Here is a 14817-nt window from a genome sequence, read left to right as displayed (position 1 = left end):
TGTGCCATTTGGCCACCACAGGGCTGATCCAAAACCCTTACACATTAAGTGGTCATTATAAATGTATCCCAATTCTGGCCCTTACATCTGACAAAATAAAATAACTACTTAACATGGCAGATGTATGGGTCAGCAGAAGTAGCCATCCAAACATTCCACTAACCCTTGCAAATTCCCTTCTGTTGAAGGACAATTTGTCTGACCTACATCCCAGTGTAGAACTAAAATTCAACTGCTGGCCCAGATGCTTCTTTACATGAATTGGATTGGTATTTTGCCCTTTGCCGCAGGTAACAAAATGTCTTGGTCTGACCCAGTTAAGCATTTAGTTGAAAAATACAATAAACTGTTCTCTAAAAAAATATGCATTAATATTTGCATAGCATTGAATAAACTACATTCTCACTTATGTACCAGAGTTTGAAAAATTTAATCCTTACAGAGATGCTTATTTTGCCCTTATATATGAGACCTTTAACAAATCTAGTCATGGTGAGCCAGAAAAAGGACAACAGCTGCTAATGTTTGTTTCCCTTTCTACTTGAGTAGATGAGATGGAATTTGATTTATTCAGTGCCTGTTTTCTTCTAATTATGGCCATTTTTTATTATTTTGTTTCTAGATGGCACACATCTGGGAGTCAGCTTGATGTAACCAATTGTAATTGGCATTTCCCATAGCCCTAGGTTAGTTTAACATTAATTAACGTCAGATTATTAGTGTCTTTTAATGGTTCTTTAGCATGTTGTAAAAAACACTTAACAAGAACAATGAATCTAAGGTTATAGTCCCAAGCATAATTGGTAGGAAGAAAGTCCCCCTGAAATCAATAAAATAGTCTCCTTTGAGAAATCCTGTTTGTAGTCAATTTACACTGCACAGGTTCATTCACACATGCACTTCATCAGTCTACTTGCCATTGATGTTACGGTTTGTTGGGTAGTAACTGGATGAACTAGTTTTGTGTTAGGACCAATTGTGTGTATTATATGCCTCAGAAAGAAAATTGTAGAGATTGTGAACTTCAAGAATATTTCAACATGAGAGAATGATTACTTTCAGCGACACTCTAGAAATAACCATCTTTAAGGATGGTATATTTTCTTCAAAGAAAGTTAAGACTTCCTTTTAAGACTGTTTATAGTACTTAGAGGACCTGTTGATTGTTTTCTCAGAATAGACTCACAATTCTCAGAACTAGAGAAAGTCAATCTTTACCTTCTTTTCTTTCTAGGACTCCAATCCTACACTCACCTGAAGTAAATCTTGTTGGATTCTACAAGATTTGCTTCTAAATAGACATAAGGAGAGCTACACTGTAAATGTTCAAATTATTTGCATATATTATCTCCATAATTCTTCACAAGAATCTTTTAAAGGTAGGCTGGTGTTAATTGTTTATGCTTATCCTCATATCACAGATGGCTGTTAAAGCCAAAAAATAATTGGCCACCAGTTGAATGCAAGATAAGAACAGGGAGAGAAGAGATCTGAACTAATGACATCCTGTATTATAACTCATACTCTTTGCCACTTTATTAAATTTCAAAATGCCAACTCCTATAGTTTGAGGATATAACTCTTCCCACAGGCTTGTTGAAGAGCATGTTAGAGATTTCATTGAGAACCTCTTTATAACTATGGATATAGTTATACTGTATTATATATGAATGTTTAGTTCTTACTACCTGTGATTATACACAGTGTTTCACAATGACATAGTTAATTTTATCCACCTTACTGAGAAACTAGAAAAGACAAAATGGTAATATAACAGTCATTTATGGTAACTGGGGGGAAATTCCTGTGGGTTCTTATTGTTTATGCCTCTGTTACTGTGTATTGGATTAATAAACAAAACCTCCAGATTGATTTAAAAGGTGATCCTAAATAATAGGGTAAAGGCTCAAACTATTTTAGAAGAATGTTTTCCTCTGATATTTAGATTATATAATATTTAGTCAAATTTAATTGATTAACTATTTCAATACAATTTATTCCATTAGTGACAAACTTGATTTTTGTAGTTTGAAATATAATGTTATAATACACCTACAATACGCATATACAAACTGTAATGTACACATACATAGACAACCCAGCACACATGTTGCAGTTAGCCCTCATCTCACCCCCACCACCTTGACTTCCAACATTAATCCTCCTAGAGTTTATGCTCATATTATTTACACCTCCATAATTCTAGGTCAATAGATTCCTTTTGTTTTTATTTCTTAAATTCACCCATCAGATATGCTATAGCCAGCTTGCAGTTTCTTCCAAAAAATTTCATGGCTTTCATGTTTCAAATTACTAGAAATCTTGGCCATCTGTGTGCAATTCCCCAGTTTCTCTCTCCAATTTTTAAATGCTTAGCATTTTTTTCACCTTTCTGATCTTTGGCAATTGTTATACATGCAGCCTCAAAGCTGTACTAGCAAATTTATCTTTCTGGCTGCTCTAGATATTTTCTGAATAACTCTAATAGACATGTCCTTTTTTAAAAAAACTTTGTTGTGAATTCTTTTATTTGTTTCCTTAATAATTTTTTCCCAATAAGACTACACCAATTCACAAGACCACTACACATGGAAGAAGACCCCTTTCTTTATTTCACACCTCCAACAGAATCCTGATTGTGAATTATCTATTTTGGCTAGGAGAGCTGGGGTTATATAGTGCCTGTAGAATATCTATCTATCTATCTATATATATATATATATGTGTGTATATATATATATATATATATATATATATATATATATATATAAGAGTGATGGAATCCTGGCACCGAGCAAAACAACAAAACTAAACACCCCCAACCTCGAAATTTCACAACACAATCCATCATCCACGCCTCGAGGTTGAAACCACAAAATATCACATCACAAACCTCCACAGGGCCTAAAAAACCCCCAAAACCGGAGCTATTTTTATATAAATTGTCTCCAATTGAAACAACAATTGAAAACTTGAAACCTTTGTTACACAGATATTCCCATTCAGTTCACCTTTAAGGAGGTGAAGTTCACACAACACTCCAGTGACGGGAAGACCATGAAAGCCTTTTCAAAATCTGTGCCTTCCTAACAGTAAGATAGAAGAGATGTGTAACTCCTAACTTTGCACCAATCCATAATAATAGTTTACCTGGTTTGATCCTCAGAGTAAAATAAAAAGATATCTATTGGCATTTGCCTTACCTTCCAGTTAATTCTGAGGGTGAAATGATGTGTTAAATATCACAATTCCATGACAAGTCTGAGAGCAGCAAATTCAGCCATGTTTCCATCATCATCATCATCATCATCATCATCATCATCATCATCATCATCATCCCTATTGTGTTTTGATTGTGTGTCGTTGGACTGGATAGCCCTTGTGATCTCTTCCAGCTCTGTGATTCTATTATTTTATTATTATAAAATGCAGGACCTCCTATGTGTTATCTTTTTCTTATGAAATCACTCTTATGAAGGCACATAATTATGCATAATGTATGGAGGTTTTGGAGCCCCCAGTGGCACAGCAGGTTAAACCACTGAGCTACTGAACTTACCAACTGAAAGGTCGGAGGCTTGAATCCGGGGAGTGGGGTGAGCTCCCACTGTTAGCCACAGCTTCTGCTAACCTAGCAGTTTGAAAACATGCAAATGTGAGTAGATCAATAGGTACCGCTCCGGCGGGAAACTAACGATGCTTCATGCAGTCATGTTGGCCACATCATCTTAGAGGTATCTATGGACAACGTCAGCTCTTTGGCTTAGAAATTGAGATAAACGCTAACCCCCAAAGTCAGACACAACTAGACTTAATGTCAGAGGAAAATCTTTACCTTTACCTACCTATGGAGGTTGTATGGACAGGGGCTTACCATTTCCTGCTGGGTATTTGTAATCTAAATATGACAACATTTGTCAACCTTGACAAAATCTTCAAAAAAAAATTGAATCCATGGAATTAGCATCCCAAAAGCTGTCCCATTTGGTAATGTGATTTGCAAAGAAATAGCCATGTTATGATCATGCTGCATAGAAAGGTGGGGAAAGGGAGAAGCAATATAGCAGCACCTGTAAGATTAAGTAATTTTTATTTTATCATGAGCTTTCACGGATTTAAACATACTTCTTTATTGCATCTGAAGATGCAAATTTATGTCCACAAAAGCACATGCTGAAATTTTTAAAAAAATATTTAAAATCCTGTGTTGTCAAAGGCTTTCATGGCCGGAATCACATGTATTAAAAATCCTGTTATATTCCTTCCTCCCATCCCTGATTCTCTGATGTGAATGACTGAAACTTCTTTTTCAGATCTGTAGGCTGTATGGTGGTTTGCCAGAAAGTAATGTTTCTCTTTACTGTTAGTGTGGCCTATTATTCATTTATTTTGGCCACTTAATAAATAACTAAAATAGCAGTAAAGTAAAGTAATAGAATATTGGGGTCCCCTGGTGGTGGCGCAGTGTGTTAAAGCACTAAGCTGCTGAACTTGCAGACCAAAAGGTCCCAGGTTCAAACCCCGGGAGCGGAATGAGCACCCGTTGTTAGCCCCAGCTCCTGCCAACCTAGCAGTTCAAAAACATGCAAATGTGAGTAGATCAATAGGTACCTCTCCAGCGGGAAGGTAACGGCGCTCCATGCAGTCATGCCAGTCACATGACCTTGGAGGTGTCTACGGACAACGTCGGCTCTTCGACTTAGAAATGGAGATGAGCACCAACCCCCAGAGTCAGTCATGACTGGACTTAACGTCAGGGGAAAACCTTTACCTTTACTAATAGAATATTGAAATAATTTGTATTATTGGGATTTTTCTCACTTGCTTGCCTAATCAGTGATCCAGATTGCAAGTTTATAAGAAATAAAACTAATTGCTCAAGATCTGCAAACTGACCCCCAGATCTGAGGACCATATATTACAATTTGGGAGGATAATATGGTGGTTGGGTTGGCAGAAGCAGAAAAGGTGTGAGAAAGAGACATCTTTCAGCCTACAAAGATGTGATGAGTTGACTACTGTGGCATGAAATCACGGGATCCCTGGTCAAAGAGCAACTGTCTTGCATCAATCCAATATGCAGGAGGAGAGTGTTTCAAAATACAAAGTCAGTCAATATTGAGAATGAATGTATTTGCACTTGTTTCGTATGGATTATTTTTAAAGGATGGTGCCTCCATCTCATTGCCTCTCAGATCATAGTCTTGTTATAAAATATGCTGGGTTTATGCAGTTAGATCTTTGAAGGGCATTGACAGTACTTTGAATCCTACCTATTAGAGGGTACAGAATGAGCAACAAGAAGTGATGTTGGTAATGTTCTGAAATGGGTAGTTTGAAATGCAAAATTACAACTTTTCAATAAAAGAAAATATAAGCAGAGCCCAAACCTCTTTGAATATCAGACCGAGTGCTGAATTAACTCACCTATGAACTTCCTAATAGTCTGCTGTATAACTTATTTCCAAGGTATTTCTGTTGGCCAGAAACTTTCTGGACTAAAAAAAATTATCTGCAACGCACCAAGATTCTGCTTAAGCAACAGCAAGATTCTTAGGTCAAATAAACAAAATATCACCAGGTAAATTTCACCAAGAAGATTCATGACAGCTTATAGTGAACCTCTATTGTGTTTTGATTAGAACTGACAATTTTTAAAAAGAAATAATATAGCTCCTACAGCCTCCATGAATGACCTTGCTCGCTGAGTGAATTTTGTAAGTTATAGTCTAAATAGTAATGTGTACAAGCATTGGCTCAAATGCCATTATTATGCAGTGAAATCACAATAAGATCTTGTCATAATACAGAATTACAGTGTTATAGTTCTACTAGAAATTGAGCTCCAAACAATCTTATTTGAATCAAAACCAAATATGAGATGACGTCCTGTTTTAGGAAAATCCATTTCAAATCAAGATTGGGGTAGCTCAAACAACCGAAGAACGATTGGAAACTATCAATGGACTTCTTGTGTAATAAGATCATTACATAAGATCATTTCTAACTGGAGCCGGCTATAGGGAGCACACAATGCCCCTATTAAAGCAGCTCCACTGGCTGCCGCTAAACTGCCGGGCCCAATTCAAGGTGCAGGTTTTGACCTATAAAGCCCTATACGGCTCGGGCCCTACCTATCTCCGTGATCGCATCTCCTGCTATGAGCCAGTGCAGACCTTGAGATCTTCCGGGGAGGCTCTTCTCGCGCTCCCACCACCATCTCAAGTGCGGCTGGTGGGGACGAGGGAACGAGCCTTCTCGGCAGTGGCCCCCCGGCACTGAAATGCATTGCCAAAAGAGATCAGGCAATCCCCTACATTATCCAATTTCCGTAAGGAACTGAAGACCTGGTGGTGTCGGCAGGTTTTTGAGTAATTACATTGGAATACCGCCGATTTCTGGGCCTGAATATATTGCACAAGATTTCTCTAGCCTAAAATGATACATTTTAATATATTGGGATTATGGTTCCCGTCCCCTTGATCTGGTCATGTAAGTGTTATTTATTGTTATAATTGTATTTTTTATTTTGTTTAATAATGTGTTATCATCATCATCATCATCATCATCATCATTTAATTACTTATTAATCGCCCTCCATCCACAATGCTCTAGGCGATTTACAAGATAAAATTGTAAAGGATACATACATAAAAATATTAATAAAATTAACATAGATTAAAAGCTCTAGTAAAGAGCCAGGTCTTGAGTGCTAGGGTAAAAGGCCCTAACTCACGCATGGCTCTCATATAGGGTGGCAAGGCATTCCATAAGGCAGGGGCAGAAATAGAAAAAGCTCTGCGTCTGGTCCTTTCCAAGTGCACTTCTCTAGGACCCGGTACATAAAGTAAGTCTCGTTGGGATGGTTGTTGCGACCTCCGATGATGGGAGAAGGAGAGACGGTCCCTAAGGTACGATGGGCCCTGGCCGTAAAGAGTTTTAAAGGTCAGAACTAACATCTTATATAGACCACGGTAATCGGTTGGAAGCCAATGCAGATGCTGCAGCACTGGTGTTATGTGGCATTTCATCGGTGTTCTTGTGAGTAGCCTGGCTGCCGCATTCTGAACAATACGGAGCTTTCGGGTCATCGACATCGGAAGGCCAACATACAGGGCGTTGCAATAGTCCAGCCTAGACGTGACCGTGGCATGGATGACTGTTGCCAGCGCCTCATCAGATAGATAGGGTGCCAGTTGCCTCGCTTGTCGTAGGTGGAAAAAGGCCTGTTTGTGTAAGTGTCTCGAGAGTTACTATTCATTTTAGATTAATGATGTGGTAGTTTGTTTTAACTCGAGTTTATTGTAACCTTAGTTTAATTCAGACCTAAGGTGGATATACACTGATCATTTATCCTGGGGCCAATTTCAGAGTGATAAATGCTCTGGGATGGTTAATCTGCCACCACATCCAGCTACTGTAAAGACAGGAAGGAGTATTGACCATCCAGCCATCAGAGGGCACGTAGCCAGGCCCTCCCATCTGCCATATTAGAAGGTCATTACTGGAAGACCCCATAAGCTGAGAGACTGTGTCCTTGTGACTCAGGACACATAGAGACAATGGAACATGTGCTTCTTCAGTGCCTGTTCTATAGAGATATTCGATCCCGCCTCAGTACGCCATGGCTATACAAACACCCAGGACACTCTCTATAATTTCACATCTCCCTGCTGCTTTCAGATACAAACTTGATTATAACTTATAATGTCATGAAATTCTGCCCCACAGCTATTAAAATACAGCAGTCGATGACTAATAGCATAAGCTAGTACAAGTCAAGATTTCATACTAGCAGGAAATTGGGATTATAGTCTTTTAATTATAGTATGGATGTTGACTGGACTTCCCTTCCCTGTGCCACATGAGCACCCCAACTCTCTCTCTTCAGACTCCCATTCTTTTAATTTCACTAATTGGGTTTTGATATAATCCTGTATATGGCTTTGTCTTAGATTGTTGGCTTAATTGTCTTGATGTCCTGGCAATGCATTTTTTTAAAAAAGGTTTTAAAGTTTCAGAGTTTTAAAGTTTTTACATTTTAGAGTTTTAAAGTATTAAACTTTTGACCCTTATACCTCATGTGTTTGTGTGGGACTGTGTCCCTCTTCTTATGAGCTGGTCATTGACCGTAATAAAGTAAACTTGAACTTGACCATCCAGCAGTGCCAGGCCCATTTCAGCACCACTAGATGGCCTCTCTTACTTTGACTGATGTTCTTGGTGTCATAACAGCCATGTAAACAGTTGTGTATGGTTCCATTTCAGAATTGGCCTGTTTACATGGGCTTAAAGTTGCAGTTTGCTTTGGATTCTCATTCAAAGCAACCTAGGACTTTAGTTGACATAGTTCAAGACTGAGTTAAGATTGCCTTGGCCCACATTAACCCGAATGAGCTCCATGCATCATTTAGCCACCACAGAACTGATCTACCCACCCTTCAGGAGAAGTGATCAGTGTAGATAGGTCATTTGTTCTAAATGTGTGTTTATTTTCATATATGTATATGTGTGATGCCTCATGGGCCTTGTAGTCCTGTTCCTAGTACTATCGTGGCAGATGAAGATGAAAACATGGGGTTTTCGCCAGTTCAACAAGAGCCGGAGTCCCTTCACCTGCCGGATGTTGATGTTTGCCCTCAAGAATTCAGTAAAACAGGCCTTGGGCATTACTCCCCTCCGTTTCCAGGAAGGAATCTTACTCTAGAGACAGAGGAGTCAGAGAAGAAAATCGGAGGAGTTTACGGATCGCTGCCAAACAACAGGCTGATTAGGCCTGCTTCCCTTGGGAAATTCTAAGGAGTCATGCATCTGGACAGAGTTGGGTTTCGCTTCTCGTTCTCTAGGGAAAGAGATTGTTGGCGGGAAAACGAGACCCAATATAGGTGTTTGGCGCGGGAGATTCTTTGCGGAGTCAACAGATCAGCTTCAGGAATAAGATCATGTGTGGACTTCGTAACCCCAGTTCCTTGCCTCCCGGATCACGTATTCAAGTTTATGCATCGCCTTGCCTTCGGACCTTGTTCCAGGATCCACGGGTTACCTTGTTTCTAGTCACGGACCTAGTCAAGAACCAAGTTTATTTCCAGCCTTGTTGTCAAGCTTCATTGGACTTCTAAGACTCTGACATTTCCCCACACTATTGCTTGGCAAAAGTGTGTGTTTCGGTCAAGTGGATTAAAACTTTGAACTCTAATATCATTTATTGGACAATACATTTTTGGACTATATTTAACCTCATTTGAAAGGCCTGCTTCTGAACTATATTCTTCACTTGTTTTTATTGCTTTTCTATATTTCCTTAATAAAGATATTAGATAGAGACTGGCCTCCGTGTATGGTTCTTGGTGCCCAGCTGACAGAGGTCTGACAATATGTGGTTTGTAATGAGAATGGTTTTTTGTGAACAATGCAGAAGGGCCAGGAAAGGAAAGTGGGGACTGAGGCAGGTGGAGGGGGGACCCAAGCATACAGTTTGATTTTCCTCAATTGAGTCCATACTGTTGTAGCAGTCAGTACATTAGCAAAGAGTGTAGTAGTTTTTTAGTCTTGTCATGGGTGAACATGCAGAGGAGTCAAGAGCAGCGTGCTTCAGCTTCAAGAGCTGAGAACAATGTGGCTTGAGTGAAGGCTGGTCTAAATGCTTCCCCACCCATTGTACATCCCTGACTTGACTTTGTGTGTAATTTCTTTCCCCAAGGTCAAAAACCATCTCAAAGGACATCACTCTGGAATGGTTGAGAATTTCCAGGCAGCTACGATGAGGGCTTTGAACAACATATCAAGTAAAGACTTCCTCCACTACTGTGAAGAGTGGCAGCAATGCTGGAATCACAGTATTTGATCACGAGTCTATTTTCAAGGGAGCATCTGTAATTGCCTGTAAGTTCACTAAAAAAATTAAATCATTTTCATTTCTTTTGGAACATACTACATATTTTGTTTCTTCTTGTTTTATATTTTACATCTTCATTTGGGTTGTGGTTTACACTGTTTGTCAAAATTAATGAAATAAATCACCTCCTCCCCCCCCCCCCCAAAAAAAGAGAAATTGTGGGGACTCACCTAATGGTATCTATGCCCACATTTGAACCTCAATAATAGATTTATTTAATAATTTACTGCAGCCCTAATAATTAAAACTCTGTTTTCAGAAAACATGCATTTATATTCCATAATGATAATTAATTACCCTGGCAGATTAGCACGATGCTTAGGAAGCTCCCCCTCCCTTTTTAAAGTCCGGATTAGGTATCTTATCATTGGGGGCTTTGCATATAATTTTATAGCTTGACTTCATTTGATAAATCTGGATATCAACATTTTGCTTGTTTCTTTGTTTCTGAAGAGATTAGGTATTTCTTAGTTTTTGGAAATTGGTGGGATGGGGAGAATACTGTGAAACTCAGAGAAAGGCACAGAAGGATACTCCTGCAGAGAAGCTGTGCATCTGGCGCTCAGCAATTGAATTCCATCCATCTGGAGTAATTATCTCAGTCTTCTTAAAAAAAATCATTGGCAACAGAAGTTCAGTTTGTGTCATACTCTATCTTAATCGGATTTGAAATATTAGATTTTAAGCACAGGCACAATCATTTCTCTAATGGAAGCAGTCGTTTCTCTGTGTAGCACGACAATGGGTGACGACAGAAAGCCACAAGTGTAGTTGAAGGCATCTTTTAATTCTGAATAAAGCTGACTCAAAACATTTTCTGCCTGAGGAAAGGCAGGCCACTGGGCCCCACTCATACAAATCAAAGAGCATCATGTCTTAAGCCATCTGAGTTGTCCTAGAACATAAGGCAGAAATGTCACACATAACGTTCCGCATCCCTGGCGGTAAAAATACAAAAAATGAATTAAAATACTAACATTTTGTTTCCCTTTCGTGACACCCAAAATTTGCTGTTTGAGGCCTTAGTATCCATAATGGTAAGGCTGATTTTGTGGATATGAACAAGATTTCAGTCAAGTTAAAAGATCACATTTTTAGCAGATTTCAATAGATGTTCAGGGTGTGAAGACATTAGGATCGATACCCTGCTGGTTTTGAGGTGCTAAATTCAACAATGAACAGAAAATTTTGAAACAAGAATATAGTTTAAAAAATTCCATGATTTGGGATTTTTAGATCCCTCCCAAGAACAATCTGACTGGCTCCATCCCTATTGGGTTTTGCTGTTTCATACAATTTTAAGTCTTTAAAACCAGTTTGGCTTTTTTAAGTTGTGTGTGCTTTGAAAAGTAGTTTGACCCTGTTTTTAAAGAGCATATCCAATAATTGTACCTATCATAATTTGCTGTACATTGCCCCATAAGCCCTGGTTGGCTGAGAGGCAATTAAAATAAAATCCTTAAAAAAATAAAAAATAGATGATGCATTTGCACCATCTAGAGGTTCTGATCATTTTTCAAATGCAGTCACCACAGCACATTACAATAATAAAAACTTAAGGTAAAGTATGTGCACTTGTAATGTGCTGCTTGGCATTAAATTTCAACATGCATCCGAGTTTACAGATGGTGACTTACAAAACTGGCTTAAAAGTAGAGAAGCACAAGATAGCAGGGGCCTTTACATTTTTATCCACAGATGGCAGTTGACATGGTGCTGCATTTATTCTTTAGTGCAGAGGCACCCAGAGTCTCCCAACTCGGACCTATATTTCTATACATCTACAATAGAATATGGAAATTTCATGTAAATTGATATCTCCTCTTATATGTTTGCTTGTTTGTTGATTTGTAGAGTCATGTCGATGATATTGGTTGGAATGGTAACATCAAGTATATGGTAGTTTGAGTGGCATAGAATCCTTGTATATGTTCCAAGTAACAAAGCCATTTTGGACTTATGTTTATTACACTTACACTGACAAGATTTTGGTGAAGCTGGAACTCTGGATATTAACACAGTCCCTTGAAACTTGCAATTTGCCCGTTTTTGGAGCTTGAGTGAATTCAAGTTGAACTGAAGAGTTTGTTTTCTTTTAGTTGATTGATATTTGAACTACATACATTACAGATTTTTCTTCTGTAACATATATACTGCAATCCTGTCTGATGCTTCCAACCTTATGTATAAGCATGGCACTTTGCACCTTAATTAGTAAAATATGAAAGTGAAAAAATCTTTCAGGTAATTAATTTCGGTAACTCTGCTTTTGTCAAGATATCAAGCATTTGGAAACCATTTGTTGGCATGGAAACATCAACGTAATTTTAAAATGGATTAAATTAATGAACCTGAAAATATTGTGCTTACGGATTGTTTTCCCTTAGAAAAAAATCTAAAGCATTAAGAATATTGCTTTTGATTTTTATGTTGGCTGATAACATACCTTGCTTGCTTCTTTTAAAAATCCCAGACTTTATGTTTGGGTGGACAGACGGTGTTAATCATGACACCTTTGCTAGTATATTAGGTTTTTACAACAGTCTAGGCTGTTTACATCATTGACATTGATATTTCTGAAGTTTTTAAAAATCTCAACAAGCAGTGAGATATCTTAACTAGAAATATTCTTACAGTCGACTCTCCACATTTGTAGGTTTAACTTTTGCAGATTTATTTGTGAATTTGATTAATACATCCTCTCTATGACTCTCTAATTTCTCTAATGTGGTTTTGTGGTCATATTTCACCATCAAGTTTTGCTGGGGGACATAGAAATTCCTAGAGAAGTATTCTCTCGGGTAATTATTTTTTAAATTCACAGCATTTCCACTTTTCTGGGAGTCTTGTGATCCTAAGTCTCACAACGCTAGAGGTCCTACTGCATATGTGTAAAAGTCTGTTAACAATTAAAGTCATGCTTTAAAAAGTTTATGCTGCAAAATCTGAGCATACATATGGTAAATGCTCTGTAGATGCAACCCCAAGCAATACACAGGCAGGAAAAGACAAATTACCTTTAATTTCCAGTTCAGCTTGTGGTTCAAAATGCCTCAGCTATAAAGCATGCCAGAGATGGTGACCAAAAGGGATTCAACAGTATTGGAAAGTTACCAGTGAGGAATGCTCCATACCTGGTCTATTTCTGAAGCTCATATAGACATCTCAGGTTTGACCCCAGTCCATGTGTGTCACCAATTGCAATACCATATTTGCTGTAAATCATGATAGGTTAAGCAATATTAGCCTCTACTTGACTAGGCTGGGAATAAAAATCACTTAATAGGGTGATTTAGCTTAATACAGTAACATATTTGTATCATTTATTTATTTTTGCATTCTTCATAGGAGCACATTGGATTATATCATTATATTTTCCTTGCCTCATTACTAGCTCTTCTTTGGGCACTGGAAACAATAACCTGGGTCCATTTTGGAAGGTTGTTCCAATCTTCTTCCAAAGATAGAAGGACTTGGAAATCTGAACCACAGACTCTAGGCTAACTTGAGTTAGTCTGGAAGTCCTGTTTACCGACCTAGGCAGCTAGTGGGCCCATGAAATTAGTACATGCACTGATGAGTTTTGATAAATACATCATTCCCAAGAAATTCAACCAGCTGAGTGATAAATGCATCCAGATACCATTATTGTATTATATACACTCCTGTATGAAAGATATACAAAATTGGGCCAACAACCCTTGATGTGAAAAGTGTTGTGACTCAGCTGGAACCTCAGATGGACTCTGATGGGGATTATGGGATTCAGGTTCAAAATCACGTTCAAAATGACCCTGTTGCAGAAGATGAGGAACAAAGAGTGCAAATTCATTTTCCCACAGTAAGGAATGATGTTGCTGATACTGAAATTAGCCAGGTGCAAATTGACTCAGAAAAGGAGGACAGTTCTCAGTCTGATAGCAAGCAAGCTGACACTAATGAACAGTCTGACCTTGATGAAATGGAATCTTTAGATTGAGCTGGCCGTTTGGAATTCAGGGTTCGAAGGAGTGTGAGAATAGCAAACATGAAGGAGGTCAGAGGCCAAAGAAATGCTTTCACGCTTTGCAAAGGGTATTAAAGCAATGTGTTTGGAGACAAACCTTTGTCAAAGCAACTTTTGTTCAACCAAGAAGCAAGCTCTCGCTTTCCTGGATTATCTTGCAGCTTTTGTGTTCATGTTCTTGGGACTTTGTCATGCTCTAATGGGACCTTGTTTATTCCCTGTGATTTCCTGTATTATTCTCTAAGGCTTTATTTTGTAATGATCTTTTGGAACTTTACTTTTGCTTTACTTTTGCTTTTAAAGAATTTTCTATCTTCTAATAAACTAAAAAGACTTCAGCCTGTGTGCAGTTTGGTGTAACCAGCAAGGTGAAGCTAACCTGAGGTGCGACAAAAAGTATGGACACTTGAAATCCAGTGAATCCCTGATCAGGAGCCAATGTCCTTTGCTGTCACCAATATGATCATATTTACTCTAGAAACTAACTTACAGAGCAATCTTAGTTCCCTTAGACAGATGTGATGTCTAAAAGCTATATAATAAACCATTAAAATCCTTGTATCTCCATACTGAAGAAAAGATGCACCTATTGCATTCTTGGCTGTCATGCATCCACTGAAGGCATTGGAAAAATGTCAGCACTAATCAACAGGATTGACAGTTAGTGAAATTGCCTTGTAAATTGTAAACGGTGAATTTTCAATCAACATACTTGTAGACTTAAAATGAGAACAGAGGTACAAAATGATGAAAACTTTCATATTCTCTGCTCAATCCACAAGATTATACCAGAAGTATGTTGCATCTTGATGATCTATAACAATAAAAGAAAGAAATCAAAATTAGAAATCTGAAAAGTGAGTAAAAACTGTGTAGTAGCTCTACTGAGCCCTGAAACACTGAAGGTCTTCTCAGT

At 38.2% G+C, this 14817-nt stretch overlaps 1 long non-coding RNA gene across 1 annotated transcript in view; it reads right to left on the bottom strand.

Moving 5' to 3' along the window:
• Nucleotides 1-10661: 10661 nt before the first annotated feature.
• The window catches only part of LOC134299418 (uncharacterized), a 102034-nt gene continuing 97878 nt past the window's right edge, over nucleotides 10662-14817 (bottom strand). The window contains exon 2 of the long non-coding RNA XR_010006627.1: nucleotides 10662-14715. This is a non-coding gene — a long non-coding RNA (uncharacterized LOC134299418). The remainder of the gene's footprint in view (nucleotides 14716-14817) is intronic.

The sequence above is a fragment of the Anolis carolinensis genome, chromosome 5 (genome assembly GCF_035594765.1).
Source record: "Anolis carolinensis isolate JA03-04 chromosome 5, rAnoCar3.1.pri, whole genome shotgun sequence".
NCBI lineage: Eukaryota > Metazoa > Chordata > Lepidosauria > Squamata > Dactyloidae > Anolis > Anolis carolinensis.
Note: the sequence above shows the minus strand (reverse complement) of the source record. Positions and strands in the feature narration are given on the sequence as shown.